Consider the following 18,185-nt stretch of genomic DNA (forward strand, 5'->3'; position numbering starts at 1 on the left):
TGAGTGGAGGAATTCCTATCGCGGGCCTAGGCTCAGCTACGCCCAAAAACACACGCCTGCGTCGATTTCTACCATCAGTACTCGAAAGACCACAGGTCGGTGGTTACTATACCCTGGGGGTCACAATTAAATGGATACTTAATAAATCGTGCGACATGTTACGAACACTTATACTAAACATGTAGCAGGGGCGGGGGGGGGGGGGGGGCAACCGCCTCCCATACGGTCGTGTTCCCTATGTAAAAACCCTATCTCCTGGACGATGCTACGCCGCAAAGCACGAAATTTCCTTAAGACCGCCCCCCCCCCCCCCACCATCACAGACCCTTAAAGCCGCCCCTGAGCCCATGGGTCTATTTTAATGCTGACGTTTCGGGGCTTTGTAAAAATTTTCCTCGCGCAGTACAGACTGTTGTAATCAAGGGCGAAAAAAAGGTATGCGAGGAAGAGTGGCACATCTTGCCATGATTGTCCGTGGGAGTAGGAAAGGCTTTAATTCCCGAAATCACGAAATGATAGGGTGTGATATATTTATTATTCGTTTTTACTTTGTTTTGACGTGAATGCGTGTACCTATATGCGTTCAATATGATGGCGAAGACCAAGAATTTCGCGACATGATTTGGCAAGCTTGAAACGGGTCGTGCTTGAAGACTCAGCTAGAGGTCCATGGGAAAGGTGCCGTCCAATCGACAGAATAACGTTAACTGCGTTCAAAGAACTGCACCTGGTGTTCCCTCGGTGCGGTGAGGGGAAGTGATTGGAACAAAACTGCTACTCCTGCCGCTCTGGAGAGAGGACGCCGCTAGTGCGTGTGCAGATTTCAGACAAGGTCACATCAATTTGTGTAGAATGCGAAACGGCGCTTCGCTCAATTTCAAATCGATGCATCTTGTGAGGGAGCTTGGCGAAATCCACGCGCAAATCCGCTGAAAAAGGGGCGATTGAATCCAAATCCAAATCATTCGTGGAAAATGCGATTCAATCCAAATCCAAATCCTGCCCATATTTTTTTGCCCAAATCAAATCGCAAATCAAATCCGCCAGCCATCCGGTGGATTTAAATCCGGATTTAAATCAAATCCGTGGATTCAAATCCGCAACACTGCTTCCGTCCTCGTCCTTTGGCTGCTTGCTTTTTGTGGATCACGGAAGAAGCGTGCTGCGAATGTGGCGTGATGCGACGTTGGGTATCACGTGAGGTGTGGTGATGCAGGTGGCGGGAGTGGAAAGCAGAAAAACGCCAGGATTTACGCAGGGATGACTCCGTCGAGGAAGGTTCTTAGTGAAGTTTATTGCCATGTGTACTCGCAATACGAACCGGTTCAGAATAGATTGTAAATATTCCTAAACACCTGAACAAGGTTCAAGATGCAATGCATTTGTGAGAGATAATTTCGAAATATTAACCTACTAGTATTATGTGTTATTAATGACTCTCAAACACAGAGAGAGAACCGTCTCAAAGTCGGCCCACAATGCGTAGCGACACAGATGTCGCTGTATTTCAGCTGCGAGTACCAAAGGTTGCACAGGTACTTGGATTTTGTTTTTGGTTGTTGTTGTGGTTGTTGTTTTTTTTTTGGGGGGGGGGGGCGTTCAATCTCCCCTTTTGTTTGCATTCTACTCGGGGTTTATCTCTCTGTGTTTTAGCGAGTTTTTGTGTTGTTGTGCATGCTTATTTTCCCCCTGGTTTGCGAGCAGTGGCGGGCAAACTATCTCAAAATTGTGCTTAAAGGAGCACAGAGGTCACCCCCAAATTTTATTTCTAGTGTGCCTGTAATCTTTGCAAAACCCCAGCTGGATTGACTTCTCAACCACAAGGAACTTCATTATGCATCGTTGTTCCACCGACACACTGCTCGCCGCCGTGATAGCTGCCGCTGTCGCACGTGCTGCTGATTCAAGAAGGATCGCACTTTTTTGAAAGTTTTATCCGATTACATTCACTCACTGACCTTTCTCGAGCAGAAACTTCGGTCAACCTTGACGCCGATTGGAGGTGAATGTCACATAGTGCCAGTCCACCCTTCCCCATCCCCCATGACGGAATTATCCACCGGTTGAGAACCCCTGATCCAAAAGAAGCTTCGGTTATCCCCTGGTAGAGGTAACGACTTCCATAATCAACGTTATCCGAATGCCAGATGTTTTCAGTTACTTTCGGCTTTTGTAGGTATGAGCACGGCTCGCTCTTCTTCTTGTCTTTTTTTTTTTTTCATGTATTGAACCCAAAATTTTCCGACACCACCTATAGGCACTCACCTTTCACAAGAAACGGGGCAGAAACCTTCCACTGTTCCTAATCCGCAGGGAAGAATTAAATCTCGCATACACAAACCATGCGGTCTCCTGGTGACATGAACTTCAAAGTGGTCTTTGTCAGATTCATCCTTCCAGAATGAATTGAATGAAGGATTCATGCTCCCAGGGGATTTCCATTTCCCGTATGAATAAACTATTAAACCATCCCGTAAGACTACGCAAATAAGTTCCTCACCGTGCGTCGCCGCTAAAATGTAGATGATACCCATTGAAACAAACGAAAAATCTTCAGTATGCGTATGTGGAACAATAAAAAAGTGACCGTCGATATTTGTATAGGCATGTACAACTGTCTTTGCATTTCAATGAGAGCTATGCAGAAACAAATTGAGGAGAGCTTCAAGACGCGAGCTCCTCATATCAGATGCACTTAGAGTCGCAAAGAGTCACACAAAAGAGTTGCAAATTGAGTCATTCATTCATTTCCAATAACGGAATATATTTATAGAAATAATTGCGCTGCTATATATGCCACGAAACGTGACAAATAAAGTGACAATATACCAGTTGGATACGATTGGTGTGCATGCATTTCTCCGCCTTCTTTGGGGAATGAGCAAATGTCCGGGATCCCGTTCTCGTGCCTGCATCTGAATGATGGAGACTTGCTTCTCAGACAAAAGAGACACAAGCCAACAAGAACTAACCGCTCTTTTTTTAGAAATAATCACTGATATGAAATTTTAGAGTTGCATTGTCAATTGGGTACTTGAGTACTTGAAAGAAGAGTACCGAAGACTGGGAGGTGGAGGTACCCACTTTCGGATACCGGTGCTGGTTGTACTGTCTGGGGTTTTTCCGGGGTTTTGCTCAGAGTCTTTCAGACATACGCCGGCACAGTTTTCTTGGAAGTTGGCCCAGGACGCACATTCCCCAGGGCGTTTGTCGTGAGGTCGCCCCACCTCTGTGAGGTCGACAACGGCGACCCCCTTCACCGCCACCACCACCACCACCGAAGAAAAGTGCTCCAAGTATAGTACAAAGTACACAAATTGAAATGTACTTCAAGTAAAGTACAAGCAGAATTATCTGTAACACTTTTCGCAGTAGGCCTTCGTCAACCCTATCATCCGTTAGACACGACTATGACTACTCCCCAAATGCATCCTGAAATGAACTTCAAATTTCAGCTTCCCCAAACGCATTATCCTTGACCGCTTCCAGTGTGACGTCATGCTTGTGAGGCTCGCGTGCAAACGAGCGGTTATTCTTCTAGTATCAGGAACAAAAGACTCTATAAACATCCGCGTATTTATAGACCTTTTACCTGCCTGTTCATGGTACAACTTCTACACGTGTCTCTCCATCGCTGTCTGTTTACGCCCTTTCCCGTATGCCACATTTCCTCAAGGTTGTCTGGTAGGGCACCTATTCTCTTCCTAAAATGTATACGCTCAACTACACGGTCGTTAGGAAGTTATGAGTATGAGTCGTCGAATTTTGAAAGACTAATAAAAGAGGTCGTCACGCAGAGGATCAGTGTTGACCACTACGTGATGCCGCAGGCAGAACACAGTGAGGAGGTAAAGCAGGTGTGTCTATTCTGGGCATCTATACTTGAGATGGTAAAACGTCGTGGACGATGTTTGTTTCATCTTCATTTCCCTGTGTCTGTGATTTTTTTTTGTGTGTGTGTGCGTGTGCGCACGTGTGTGAACTTTTGTTTTTGGTCCGGGAGGTAACTTTTTTCTCTCTCTTTCTTTTTTTTTTTTTTGAAGAGTAGCAAGCCAAATAGTGGCTGACCTCTCTCAACACCTAAAACGAGAAAGAAAGAAGTTTGTTTTTCTGTCGCTTACTTGTGGCTCTGTAACAGCAAATGTTTCGTTTCTGGGCCCAAATCGTCGCGGATAGTCATGAATCATGTGTTCTCATTCTTTCACTTTTGACTTTCACGGATTTCCGCAGTCTGCAGTGGCCGTTAGCGCACCGTAGAAGAAGCATTCGTCCACTTCTTGAGTATGGCCCCTTTGCGATCTCCCACAAATGCCTTTACTTCCCCCCCCCCCTTTAACAATACTTCGCTTTCGGTTCTTCAATAATATTATCGTCGACGCTCCGCAATGAGGAAATTGTAAACGGGACATCATCCACGGAGGCAATTCCGGTGAAGGTCAAGCATCTCCGCGTGTGACCTAAAATGAGTTGCTCACGCCGATTACACGTTATGCAAACGACTCTAACACGTTTCTCATAATTTCAGTTGAAATGGAGAGATTACTTCCTCCGTGCTTTTTTCTTCTTTTTTTACTTTTCTAATCTATCGACAGATTAGAAAGGTACTCAAGATCCGGGAACAAAGTCTGTGACGACAAGCCCTCACCTGGATGTAGCCATGTCAAGGATGTCATAGCAAACCAGTAGTTATTTATTGAGTTATGAGAAGGAAGTTGATTACGACTGTCGTTACAAGACACTCTGAAATTAGAGATCCCTCCATTCCTTCCATCGTAAATGTTACGTGTCAATCCGACGTACGTGACCGATTTTGCACCAATAAAGTATGTTTTTCATCGTTCCTATAGGGTGCTGCAAGAGGAGTAGCCGGCACGAAAGCCTACCCCAGGAGACGGCGGTCCGGCAGGAAGGACACCGATAACTAACAAAGCGGAGGCAATAGAGCCAGAGTCGAGAGAAACTTTACTGTAGAATTTGGAGTATTTCTATTTCACTTTTCAGCGTTTCATTATTTCTATAATGGGTGTAACAAGAAACTCCTCTTGTTGCTTCTGTAATGAAGAAGAAACCTTACACCACATATTTTACGAATGCCGGGTTTCAAGGTGTTTCTGGTCGCGAACTGCGCGTTGTTTCTCGTTGCGGTGCCCGTTAGAGTGGGGTGCCCTCCGTGTTGCACCGCGATCGGTAACGCATCGGCTATGCCGCTTGGTTACTTTTTTACGGTTTCATGTTCTCTGGAGGGCCCGTAACAGGGCGGTGGTGAAACGTGCGAGGTTCCTTCCGGTCCTGGCAGCAGTAGCATCCCTTCGTGGTGAGGTGCGAAACTTTCTGACCCGTGAGTTGCACCACTTGGACCTCTCTGCTTTCTTATTGACGTGGCTAGACACGAACGTTTTCACCGTGAAAAATTCCTTAATATTTTTCACACACTGTTTAGTCGTCTTACCACTCTCCTTCATACAGTGTTAAAACATCAAATGGAAGCTGGTCTTATCTTTCCTTCTTAGTCATCTCTCTTCATTAATTTAGCACTGTATAGGATTTCTTCCTCATAGTTTCAGTGGTTCATTGCATGTAATGTAATGTAATGTATATAATGTATGTAGTGTAATGTAATGTTCTTCACTGGTTCATTGTATGCACTGTTCTTCGCTGTCTCTTTTTATCTACCACTGTTTATTCATTGTATGTTATTAACTGGTTACTCTGTATATACTGCTGTTATTCATTCTATGTTATCAACTGGTTTCTCTGTCATCCGTTGCATGTTATTAACCGGCTTCACTGTATATACCACTGTTATTTACTGCATGCAGTGTACCTATCATCAGGTTAATGTAATAAATTTTCTTTATATATAATATTTTTTCAAGGCGAAAAGGGTACAGTAACCACGAAATAAATGAAGGACGTGGCACAAATTAAACATTTAATCAATCAGCTTGTAGCCGACGGCTGCGTCGTCGTTCTCCATTTATTTCAGGCTTCACTTTCTTGAATTTCTTTTTCTTTTTTTTTGTAGAGGTTTCAAGTGCACAGTCTCTTCAACAGCGTACATTTACTGTCAAATCTACGTAGCTAAACGTTGCTAGATATTTGTAAAATATTTTCCATCCATCGTGCAATCCATAGACACAGCTTCTAGAAGAACGGGGAAGGGGGGGGGGGGCTCTCCAGCCTATGCGCACTAACAAAATGTGTACCCGGACGTCTGAGTGGTGACAGCAACTTCCTGTCCAGCAAACAACGTCAACGTATCCGCGCAAAAACAACTTACTCGACGGAACATCGACAGACGATAAAGCGCTTCCCGGACAAAACAAGAATATGTCGCGCGAACTTCCACCCTCAAATGTCAGCGCGTACGCCATAACGCTGATTACTATCGCGTTTCCACAAACAGCTCCTACGTGTCGGACACAAGCGCAGCAACCGTATAACGTTCATGTTACGGCGATTCCGAAATCCGCTACACGTCTGTCCTTCTCGGAAGGCGGTCAAACCGTTTTACGTAAGTACTCCTCCTTTCCAACTCCCCCGTAAACACCCAAACAAACGGAACCCTTCTTTCTCACGGAGAAAGCGGTGTGTCGCCGGCATTGCGCTCGTGTTGCGCGACGGCGCTATCGCCGCCAGACGCCCGACGAATATGAGCCGAGCAAGCCACGGGCGGTATCTTGACGTCACCCGGTCGATCCGTGTTGCCCGATTGGTTTGATACGAGTCACGTGAGACGCGACGCTGGCGCTCACATCCGGCTAGTGAGGGAGATTATTAGAGGCAGCGGTAGTGGCCGGCTATGCCAGTTAGCTTCGAGTTGGTCGTTGGCTTTGTGGTGTCCCGCGCTCGTTACACAGTTCACTACACCACGGATAATTGTGAGTCATTGACACCATCTTTCTCGCTTTTTTCCTGCCATTATTTCTGTTTCGACCTACCGTATAAAATATTGTTACCGTTCCTTTTCCTTGATAAGCCCGAACTTAGTTTTGAGGACAGTGTTCAAAGTGGTGGTAAGGGGTTTAGTGACAAGTGTTCAAAAGAAAGGAGCATGAATCTCATTCCGTGTCAATGGAATAACAGGATTGGCGGTCAGTGTTGGAAAATAATTTGCATCGGCTCCGACGACTAAAGTTACAGCCCTAGAAGCACGAGCGAGAAGTTTTAATGAGAGCAGGTGGTGTTTTCCTAAAGGTTACTGCATATTTTTTACTGCTCTGTACGACTGAAAACGCAAGCTCTCGCATAATTTTTCCCTATTATTCAACGTCGTCTCTTTTTTTTTTTTTTCTCGCATTTTGCCCGTGAAGTACCGCGTTCTTACCATGTGTCAAGAGAGATAATTCTATTTTGAACATGTTTTCCCGTCTGCCTAGTTCCGTGACCTTCGGCCGTACACGTGCTTCGGTTGAGCTCTGCTCTGATGCATATAAAGGAATTTAGCTCGCGATAACGGTTTTGCTTCGCTTTTTTCCTTTTTCTCTTTTTACTATTCATGAAATTTCAATATTTTTACCACGCTGTGTAGATTTTTTTTTCTATCAAGATAGCTTCGTGCCAACTGCACGATATCCAGGTTCAATGCTGGTTTATGATGTTTACCCCTTCGTCCTCACTTGTTCCGCCGGCTGCTTTGACGAGAAAATATGGGGGAAGGTCCAAGAATGCCGCTGCGCGTATATCACGTTCAACCAGACGCGTCACGTTCGCGGCACCACGTGGTACAAGCACGTGGGCATTCTTTGCAATACTTGATGATTCTCATTCAAAAGAACCTTGCGGTAATTCCAAACCCAGCATTAATCCTATCCAGGCGTACATACAGGCATTTTTGTGAGCGGTACCGACATCGTACTCTAAGCAAGGACATAATTAGCCCCGTGCATTTTTTTTTTTTTTTTTTTTGCGTACGAATATTGCGATTATAGGAACGGGAGTATCTTTTATGCATGTCGTACTGTTTTTTATGCGTTTTTTTTTCTCTTTGGCCATTTTATATGTTTTTGTAACCACCTACCTGCCATAACTGGGAGTCTATTTATACGTAAGGGGAGTCAGCCCATGTGCTATTTTCTGTTTTATTAATAGCTTGACGCTGAATGTTTTGATGAAATGGATTTTGTGCAAGTGCAGTTAGTGTGGGCAGAAACAAATTAATTTGACGCGGCTAATCTCCTCCAGTGTGCAGTTAGGGCGCTTCAGTGATTCTGGGCTGCTATTATTTCTGTAAAGAGAGAGAAAGGGCAAGGACGAAGCATTAATCCCGGCATAAGATGAGTCTGGTGGCCATCATGAACGGCACAGGGAACAGAACACCATTCGATGCACCCAAGTTTTCGTGCTTTCGGGGCACTCGGTAAATTTAACTCATCATGTTCAATACAAAGTAATCACGCGCGTTTGGTTAACGACAGTTTGTCCTGATTTCTTCGTACGTGTTCCTGGACGTCCTATTGCTTTCCATAGGTATTTCTTCGGTAATGTAAACAGCCTGCGTCTCCACCAGTGCTATTTCACGAGTGTAGTCCAGGGTGTTTTAACAACGTAGAAAATTCTGAAGTGAACAGTTTTGCCACACGTCATCAGTTTAGTATAGTAGGGGTTGCGAGTACTGATTCCTGCACTTACCCAACTGAATTATGCAATTAAGCACACATGTCGTTACTCGCTCGTTTCAAACAATCACTTTCGCAGCAAACAATGCCTCATATTAAAACAAACAGCGCAATGTCCTGTGCTCGTAATTTTGCTGAGAGTTCAACGTAATATTGCTAGAATTTTCACACGCGACGACAACAAACCGTTTCTACCAAATAACGCAATGATCATTTTAAAATCCGCCTCCGGGCGTGGAGGATCTCCTTTATGAGCACCGTTCAAGACCATAACCTCTGATCCGTTAGTACACAATCAATTAGAGAGGCAGATGCGGCTTCTTGACCTTCTGAACTGTAATAACGTAACTGAGGTCTCAGCGCATGAGAAATCAGCTAACTTTGATTCTCCTTTCCTGCGATCTTTCAAGCTTCAACCTTCTGTCGGTCTTCTTTACATCTCGCAGTCTCGTCCTCACCTTGAGGTCACCATAAACCTGTTGCCTTCACCTACATTAATTTCGCGGTTGTTTATACTTTAGCCACGACCGTCTCTGCTCGTTAAAAATACAATGAATAACACAGAACAGAAAAGAAGCTCAGGCCACGTGCAGGGCCAAACAGAAGTGGCAGCTTTCTTGGGTGACGTCGTTGAGCCTGCCGCATTTGCGTGTGGCTCTCTTCGGGAACTTCCTTCGTTCTTTTCGTTATATTTTCCTTTAGAGGCTTGGCGACACGCAACGTGATCCATTTGTGTGAGCCCGATAAAGTGGCTGTTGTGCTCTTGCGCGCATCGCTCGTTTCGCTCGTGCGTCGCCTGCATACACATAAAAGCGACTGGATAAGTGGCTGCTTTTTTTTCTTTGTTTTACTTTCGCGTGCAGGCGCTGTTGCGTTAGATGCTTCTGTGTAATGGTGGCGGCTTCTGTGTAAGCGGTGCTTCAATTGAGACGGATTGTACAGAAACGTGAGGTGCATCGTGTGTATTTAAGGAGTGATATTTTTATTAAAGTAACCGCGTGTTCACACCAACGGCATCCTCATGGAAGATACTAGTGGAAGAAAAAGCGAAGACGCTGCTCACAGAGCCGAAGTTCCATCCCGTGTTATGTTGAGCATTCGCACCGTGCCGGAATATCGGGAGTGACGTGCTGCGCACTTAGCAGACGACACCGTCAGCGTCTTTCCCTGTCCTGTATGCGGAATATCTTGTGGCTGTGTGGTAGGATATTCCCCACAGTTGGCAGGGTACGTCAAGACACGACATTGAGTGCTCGTGCTCACGTGGCAGCAGAAAGCTATGACGTTTTGCGCATCTTCCGCTGTAATATTCTGGAGAAAGTTGTTCGTGCGAATACACGGTGTGCGGCAGTTGTGTTCGCCGTTCTGTGAAAGGTTTTGCATTCTCAGTGTTTGTCTTTTTTTTTAATTGTTGGTGGTGTCGTTCCAAATTTATTGCGCTATGGCAACTATTACTATATTCTTGTGTTCCTGCTGCTGTCCTTTAAGGAACACTAAAATGGAAAAATGTCTTCACGCGGAACGAAAGATGGCGTTACCTTGACATCAACACAAAAGTAATGAGAATCCTTCGTTGAGTCGTTCCTGATTTATGAGCCAACTAATCCGCAGTTTATCCTTTCCCTCTCCTGCTTAAGAAGGCCGACAGTGCAGACTGCGCTCCCATTGCTCTCCGCAAACGATTTCTCTAATCATCGTTGGAGACCTTTTAAGGAGACCGAATCCAAGGCCGATGTCTGTCCGGGCTTCTTGAGGAGAAGGGGGAAAGCATTTGTTATTGTCAAGCTAGCGGCATCTTTAATTCCACACATTAGTGTCATCCATACGCGGTTTCTTTTTTTTTCAAGTATTCCGCGCGGCGTGCCAGGGCATAATACCTCCGATCACCTTTCTTTACGTACGCTGTAAGATTCTTCTTCTAGAGAAGAAATTAACGTAGCAGCGCCACATGGGGTCATTTTGTAGTGCATTAGCTACATAAGTGGACCTCGGGCGCGGTGGAGCTGTAGCGGTTTCTGATCCCAAGGTTGTGGCTCGAACCCAGCCGAGAACACCGCCAACTTGGGGTGGCTTGGTACGCTTCCTCCTCCTCCTCGAGGCATGTTAATTTCAGGATGCTTAGACATTAGTGTGCGTTCACTTAATTAATCATTAATGCACGTATCGACCACTGTGGCGTCGCCCATGATCATACTTGTAGACGTCTCGTGACGTGACGCCGTCAATTCTCGTTAACAAACTTGGGCGCATCCCTGTGCCAGTTAATGCGTTGCATATAGTCTTTCATTCTCACACGGTTAAACAAAGTTCGCGCATGCTTACCTCGACACCGTTGTCGCACTACATGGTTGCTTGGGAAAACGAAAAGCATGTTTCAAACGAGGGTTGTGACTAAATGGCTGTCACCCTCACAGTCACTGCCTAGAAACATTTTTCGTGTTAACGTTCCGGGCAGGAATATACGCTATGAAAATAGGTCAGCCTTTCGCGCAGTCCCTCAGCTTTTCCCTTTCCCCTCGTGCATGTAGAACGGTCTCATTGGATCGCTCTCAAATAGGGTACCACAACAACAGCATGTGAGGTCCACGTTGCTTCAGTTGAGACTGGGAGGTACCCGGGTTCGAATCCCGGTGCCAAATGTGATGCATCTGGTTTTTCCTGGATTTTCCTCAGATGCGTTCAGGCATATGTCGGCACAATTCCCTTAGAAGCCGGCCCAGGACGCACATTTCCCCAGGGCGTTAGTCGTGACTTTGGCCACCTGTGGGGCCTGGGGACAGCAGCCCTTCACCATCATCACCACGACCTCCACGTTGCTTCATCTTTTTCACCATGGGGTTGTGGCCCGTCTGCGAATGACCCCTTATTACTGATTTCTGAGTGGACAGACGTTTGTCACGTGCTTTCTCCAACCTTCTCTTTCTCTCGTGTGCAGAGATGTACTGTCGTAGCGTATTGATCAGGTAGACACAGGACATCTCTTATAACCCGCACTTTTGTAGCAGCTGCAAGGCCAGTGCATAAACAAATCAAGGGAAACTATATACCGGGTTCTCTCTCTCTCTCTCTACTCTTTTTCTTGAAGTGACACTGGTTCGTAAATCAATATGCGTCCTGGTTCCAACGTGGTTTCTCTTCTTAATGTGGCATTATCTTAATTTCATTTCGATGTGCATATACGCTCTGCAGTGCCGGGAACGTAGTTTCTGTACTCCGTGTGTAAAAGGGTTCATTCTGATGGGAAATATGACGAATTATTACAAGCACGCATATCTACACGCTAACCGGCACAGCTGAGCAGTTGGACTACTCCTTGAGATTTAGTGAAGTGATTGTGAACTTGTTCCCAAGCAGCACAATGTACTGAAAGTCGAGTGCATTAGGGGTGGACGGTACGTGTCTTATCAATGTTCTGTAGTTTCATGATTCTGTTCAAGGCCTTTCATCTACCCGTCCACCCCTATTGCACTCGACTTTCAGTGCATTTTGCTGCTTGGGTTCCCAATGTGATGAACCGATGAACTCGTTCTTATCGGTGTAAATCTCCATTGTAATGTTGCAAGAATTCAGTTGGTGAACAGTATCAGTGTTTACACTAGCAACCTCTTTAATTTTTTTATTTTTTTGCTACATCCTCCATGTTTAGGCACTGTGACTATATCTCTCATCGCTTTCTCAGACACAAAACGTCACGAAATATAGTACGTACACACACCTCGGGGACACTGGCGGAATCGCCATAGACTCGACGAGTGCAAATGTCTCTAGTGTGCAGCGTGAAGCGAATACGAAACGGGGTGGGACAAAGAAGGGAAGAAGATAAAGCGGTATCTCCCTTCCTTCGTCTTTCCATTTCTTTTCTTTTTTTGATTTCCTGCTCTTGAGTCGCAAATCGAACAAATTCTCCCATCGCCATCTCCGCTCCGATACACAGAGAACAAACAAAAAAAGAAAAAGCGAAAAGACGAAGAGGTTATTCTCCTAGAGACCGGCTTTCAGCCGTTCGTTGCCAAGACGCTTAGGAATTGTGTGCATTAAGAAAAACAAGTTCTACATGCGTGTCAGCTATCGCATAGTGTCTGAGGGCAGGAACCGAGCCCAGATAAGACATAAATATTAAGAGAAAAACGGATTACGTTTTCCCAAATCAGATTTGTATTTGACGGCAGGGACGACAGAAAATGGTTGGTGCTTTCAACGCTATATAGACCTTTCTGCATGGAAGCACGCACTTTGCCTACGACGTCTGTAGTTCCAGTGCGATTCCTTTGTCAGTGGAACGTTCGAAAATGCCTCGCATAACGTACATATAATATATACGTATATAACGTATCTGGCTAGACTAGTGAAACGGTTCAGAGTGTTCGTCCTTTTGACAGGCATTTTTATTTTTTCTCGGCGTTGTCTGCGTGTACTCTTATGAGACATATTCAAAAAAAAAAAAAAAAAAGAAACGTGAGCAAATTGAACGCGTCGCACCCTGATCAACACGTCTCCCGTTCTTCTTAATGTGTCTAGCTATATTTATAGCTACCCCAGCAGCACAATGTACTGAAAGTCGAGTGCAATAGGGGTGGACGGTATGTGTCTTATCGATGTTCCTTAGTTTCACGAGTCTGTTCAAGGCCTTCCACCTACCCGTCCACCCCTATTGCACCCGACTTTCAGTACATTTTGCTGCTTGGGTATATGTGGAAGAATCTTTTCTGTTGCATTCTGGTTGCTGAAAACGGAATGTTTTTCTGTGATTCACCGGGAGATAAAGGCCCCTTCTGATAAGCAGTCTGCACTTGTGACAAATGGTACGTGTCATGAATAAATTTTTATATTGTCGTAATTGTAAGGGTTTTCACGTAAAACTAGAAATGAAGCTACAAAAAAGCATCTCGGTTTTCACCGAAACGCATGTGTATTGACTCAACGATCTCATTGGCCAGTCGCGTCCCTAAGCTTAACAACGTAACCTAATCAGAAGCAGGTATCCTGAACTTGCTTTTGCGCCTTGACTCAAGGAAGTCACTCGGTTCCGATGGCATTCCGAATGATTTCCTCGAGAGGTACTCTAAATGGGTCTCTAAATATTGATCTGTTATATTTCCGAAATCATTGAGCTCGGGCACTTTACCCGTTGATTGGAAAGTAAGTAAAATAACTCCAGTTCACAACTCCGGTTATGTCAACGTGTTAAGTAACTACGGACCTATCACTCTTATCTAGTACGAGCTGCAAAATATTAGAGCGCGTGCTGTTTGACCACATCATGTTATACCTTCAAGAAAACAAACTCCTTTCCCCACAACAGCACGGCTTCCGCAGAAGGCTATCAACGTCCACCCAACTAGTAGGGATAACACATGACCTTGCAAAAGTTGATGATCGTAACAGTCAAACCGATATGGTAGTTTTGGAAAGCATTTGACAGGGTGTCCCATAATAAACTTCTACTAAAACTTGCATACTTTTGAAAATCACATAAATCTGAGCTGACTTGAAATTTATTTGTTACATAGGCAACAGTATATGTCTATTTGGAAAAGAATATCTCTGGCGGAATGTCGTCATTCTCTTCCTCGAGGACACCCTAGCGTTGGTCGGAAGGGGGCATTTGCTCCCGTTAACGTCCCTGGAAGCTTCGTGGATTGCCTTAATCAGAGTAATTTGAGGACAACAAAGCTGCTCTGTGTGGGCTATTGTGGGGATTTTGAACTTTTCGCTATCCCGTAACGCTTGCTAAACGCTCGTGCTCGCCGGTTGATGGCCAATGCGACCAGCTCCGGTGGCGCAGCGGTAACGCGTGCGCTTGGAGACTGGGAGGTCCGCGGTTCGAATCCGCGGGCCGGCTGTGCCGTCTGGGGTTTTTCCTGGGTTTCCCTCAGATGTGTAATAGGCATATGCCGGCACAGTTCCCCTGAAGTCGGCCCATGGACGCAGCTATCCTCCCCCCGAGCGGATTCCGCTCGGTCTTCCACTTCACCCTTTCCTCTCCACCACCTTTCCCTTCCCGAGAAACATGCCGCCTAATCAGGCAGGCAGACCTCTCGGGTTCCTCCCAACGACACTCCTCCCCTCCTCCTCCTCCTCCATGGCCAATGCGCGTGACGGAATGAACGCGCAAATTTTGAAAAATAGCTATAGCGAAAGCTATGTGCAGATCAAGATTGAGCCCCATAAACTTTTGTCTCTCGCTATATACATGTACACAGAGGGAAGAGAACACTGACACTATACGTGAGGTTAGTAACTCTTTCAGCTCATGCTAATATCGCTGATAACAAAGTATAGCTGCTCGATGGATGCTCCGGTGGAATGAAGAAAATTTGTGGTTTCGGGGTTTTATTTTTCGTAGCAATACCGTTCACATGTTCAAATTCTGCTTCTCCGTACTTCTCACGGTATCCACGGTGAGCTGATGTTGATGTCGGCAAAAAACAATAGGAAGAGATTGAATTCGTCACACGACAAATTCGGCTACTCTCATAAACACGAAGGTGAGCTAGATCGTGTCTTTGCACAGGCGATATGCAATGCGGCGTCTGTTGTTCAAAACAGACGTTTCGCAGCAAAATGTGAAAAAAAAAAAGTTTTGGAAATGCTGTATTTTGTCAAAATATGGGAACTCGGGTGATAAAAAGTTTATTATACGCTCTGCGCATGCTCTTATAGTACTTTTATTACGATTATACGCCTATGAAATTGTAGCACTTATGTTGAATTCCAATGGCAGATTCGGAGCGCCTCCGGAGCAAGTTTTGTTGCTCCGCCGAGATCAAGTCTGTTCGATTGGCAGATTGGGAACAGTTCTGGAGTCTTCCAATGGGAGCTTCGGAGCGGCATTCTAGCCAAGGTCGCTCCAGGGAGCAACCCAGACTGCTCCGCCAAAATAGGCAGATTCAACCGGAACTCTATGTGTCGTGTCACTTGTGCTTCCTATTTCCTGTCTTTGTTTAGCCAACATGGCCGCCTCGAACGCGTCTTCGCCGTGACTAGTCTTTCGCGTCGTACATTGGCGATTTTGTTTCATGAAGGAAGGAATTAGTCAGACATTACAATGGCAATGTTAGGAGATTAGAATGACCTTGATGTTGCAAAACATGGCGTTATAATGGAACATGAGTACCTTCTTCCTCCGTCTGTGGCGGTCATCGACTAAGGGAAATTGGCCAGGGCGAAACTCCAAGTTGGGTTCAAGTGTTCCTGTCGCAGATTCGTATCACTTGCTCTAGGCCAGATCAAGCCGTTCCATTGCCGAGTCTGCCACTTGCTCTGACTCTGCCATTGGAATTCAACATTAGTAATAATACCAGCGGAAGATTTGTCTGCTATCATCGACATCGGAGGAAACTGACACAACACCGCCGTAAAGGAAACCTTTCCTCTGAATGCTAGAGAAATCGGGTGGCAACAAACGATGTTTGCTTCCCTTACTCCCGTGACTCACACGCAAAGATAGACGTCCAGTAAGAGCCAATAGAGGGCGCACCTGGTTATGTTCCCACGGCACGCAGAGACTGCGCGACAGCTCTGCAGGGATGCCCTTTCATTTTACGGGTTCGACTAAGCACACTGTGCCCTAAGAACGTCGCCGAACCATTAGTTCGGCCTTGTGCTGAACTCTGTGGAACTGACGAAACCGCATACACTTCACTTTATCATTTAAAGGGACAGTGACAGCTCGCTCTCGCTCCTCTTGGTGATGTAATAAAGAACCAAATGGGAAGGTTGCGCAACGGTTTCTATCAGGTGACAATCGCGATGCGTAGAGACATTATCAATTTAAATGTGTCGGTCGTCGAAAAAGCCAGAGTGCGGTAGAAACATTGCTCTTTTTGCTCAACTATCTACAGTACAATGCGTGTATGATGTGCTATAAATGAGCTGCATCTATCAAAGCGCGCCAACCCCTTTTAAAGCAACGGCAGACAGTCACCCACTTCCACACTTTGCGAAGTTAGGTAGACCATATACGTCTCCCTTTCTGAATGCCGTGCATCGTGCCCGGCCCCACCTCATCAGCCGCGCAGTCTCTACCTTACTCTCATTTACTTTTTCTGTTCTGTGCTTAGCCCAGCACTATTCGTCATAAACATCGCTGCAATGACCCTCCTATTTATCTCCCAACTGCCGTGTCAAAGGAAAAGCGCGCTCCCTTTCTTGGAGTTCGCCACTCTGCCATGGAGGCTACGATGATTCAATGTTCCAACAATATGTTATCGCAGCTGCTGGATATGGCACGCTGATTGCTGCTCGCCATAAAGCATTCACTAAGCACTCGCTAGCCGGTCTCGTCTAATGACGGGCAAGGGGTATTTCGTTGCCGTTTGCTGCTGCTACTGCTCTTGCACAAGTGCCTCGAAGGGACCGGATAATTTGCTAAAGTGAGCTTTCCGACGTGCTTCGAATGTTTGGATCACAAACATCATGCTGCCCCGGCGGAATGGTGGGAATTTGGTTGTAGGTAGTTAAACGGGGTGCTCTCTTGATTATGAACTGCGCAGCCTAACAGGTGTCTGTCAAAATGACTTTTCACGCGATACCAGCACATTACTGGATCGCGACTTAGGACAACGCGATATATGTTCTAATTTGATTTTGCTTAAGCGGTACAAATGAGGTGCGTGGCATCGATATACAGGATGAGACGTAAGACTGACCATAATTTTTATAAAAATGCTATGAGAGCGGCATAGATGTTGTTTTTGCAGTTGAGTTATACGGTCAGGCGGACATCCTCTCGAAGAAAGTGTGCAACTACAAGTTGATTAATTACCTAAAATTCATTATCTTTTAATTAGGGGATTTCGTGCAAAAGCGAGGTGGCAGATTGAGAGACTATCCTAGTTGCAAGCCATTTCACGTTTAACAAATCCCGAAACCCGCGCGTGCGTTAACATGACCATCCCCGAATTTTGGTATGCAATGGTAGCAAATGAGCAATGAGCGACGTGACATATCACTCGCCACCTGACCGATAATGAGAGCGGTGACCTCCATGTGTGATATCCGTTGACAGTAGCAAACTACATTGTCGCTACCCTTCCCTTATTTTTCAGCTACTCTGTTTATCAGGTGGAGGGTGGTGTACCCCTAGCGGCGCTGTTTTGTGGCCGACTTAGTGCGTCGCTGAAATGTGCGCAACTAAACCTCAATTTTCGGACGACTTTTCTGAACATAACCGCCGTACTACGTAACGTAGTTTGCGATGGGTTTGGCTAATTCAACCGCGGTCTCTGATTTAGCAAGAAAAAACGTTACATTTACTGGGCAAGTTTCCGGGTTCAATTCAAAAATAACGTATTTCAATTAAAAGTCGTCGAAAGTAATTTTAGTATGTGGCAAATTGAATGGGCGGGAGGTAGCCGCTTACCCCATATTTTTCTGTTGAGCAGTTTTTTTATGAAGGTCAAATGACGCGTTACGTGACGCACCCTGTATGTATATGAGCCCGCAAAGTTAGTGGTATCAGACTGCGTGGCTGTTGAATCAGATTTAGTTTCATGACTTCAAATCTCGTAGCACTGATTGAGATTAGACTACAACGGATCGTGACTGTAGTTGGATCCGACAATT

The 18,185-nt window shown here is 45.6% G+C and overlaps 1 protein-coding gene across 7 annotated transcripts in view; it reads left to right on the top strand.

The window, feature by feature from the left end:
- Nucleotides 1–6,774: 6,774 nt before the first annotated feature.
- LOC135388773 (alpha-2-macroglobulin-like) overlaps nucleotides 6,775–18,185 on the top strand; it is a 125,473-nt gene continuing 114,062 nt past the window's right edge. For all 7 annotated transcript variants that reach the window (XM_064618563.1, XM_064618562.1, XM_064618564.1 and 4 more), the window contains exon 1: nucleotides 6,775–6,881. The gene's annotated coding sequence lies outside the window, so the exon portion shown is untranslated. The remainder of the gene's footprint in view (nucleotides 6,882–18,185) is intronic.

Source organism: Ornithodoros turicata, chromosome 3 (assembly GCF_037126465.1).
Source record: "Ornithodoros turicata isolate Travis chromosome 3, ASM3712646v1, whole genome shotgun sequence".
Classification (NCBI taxonomy): Eukaryota; Metazoa; Arthropoda; class Arachnida; order Ixodida; family Argasidae; genus Ornithodoros; species Ornithodoros turicata.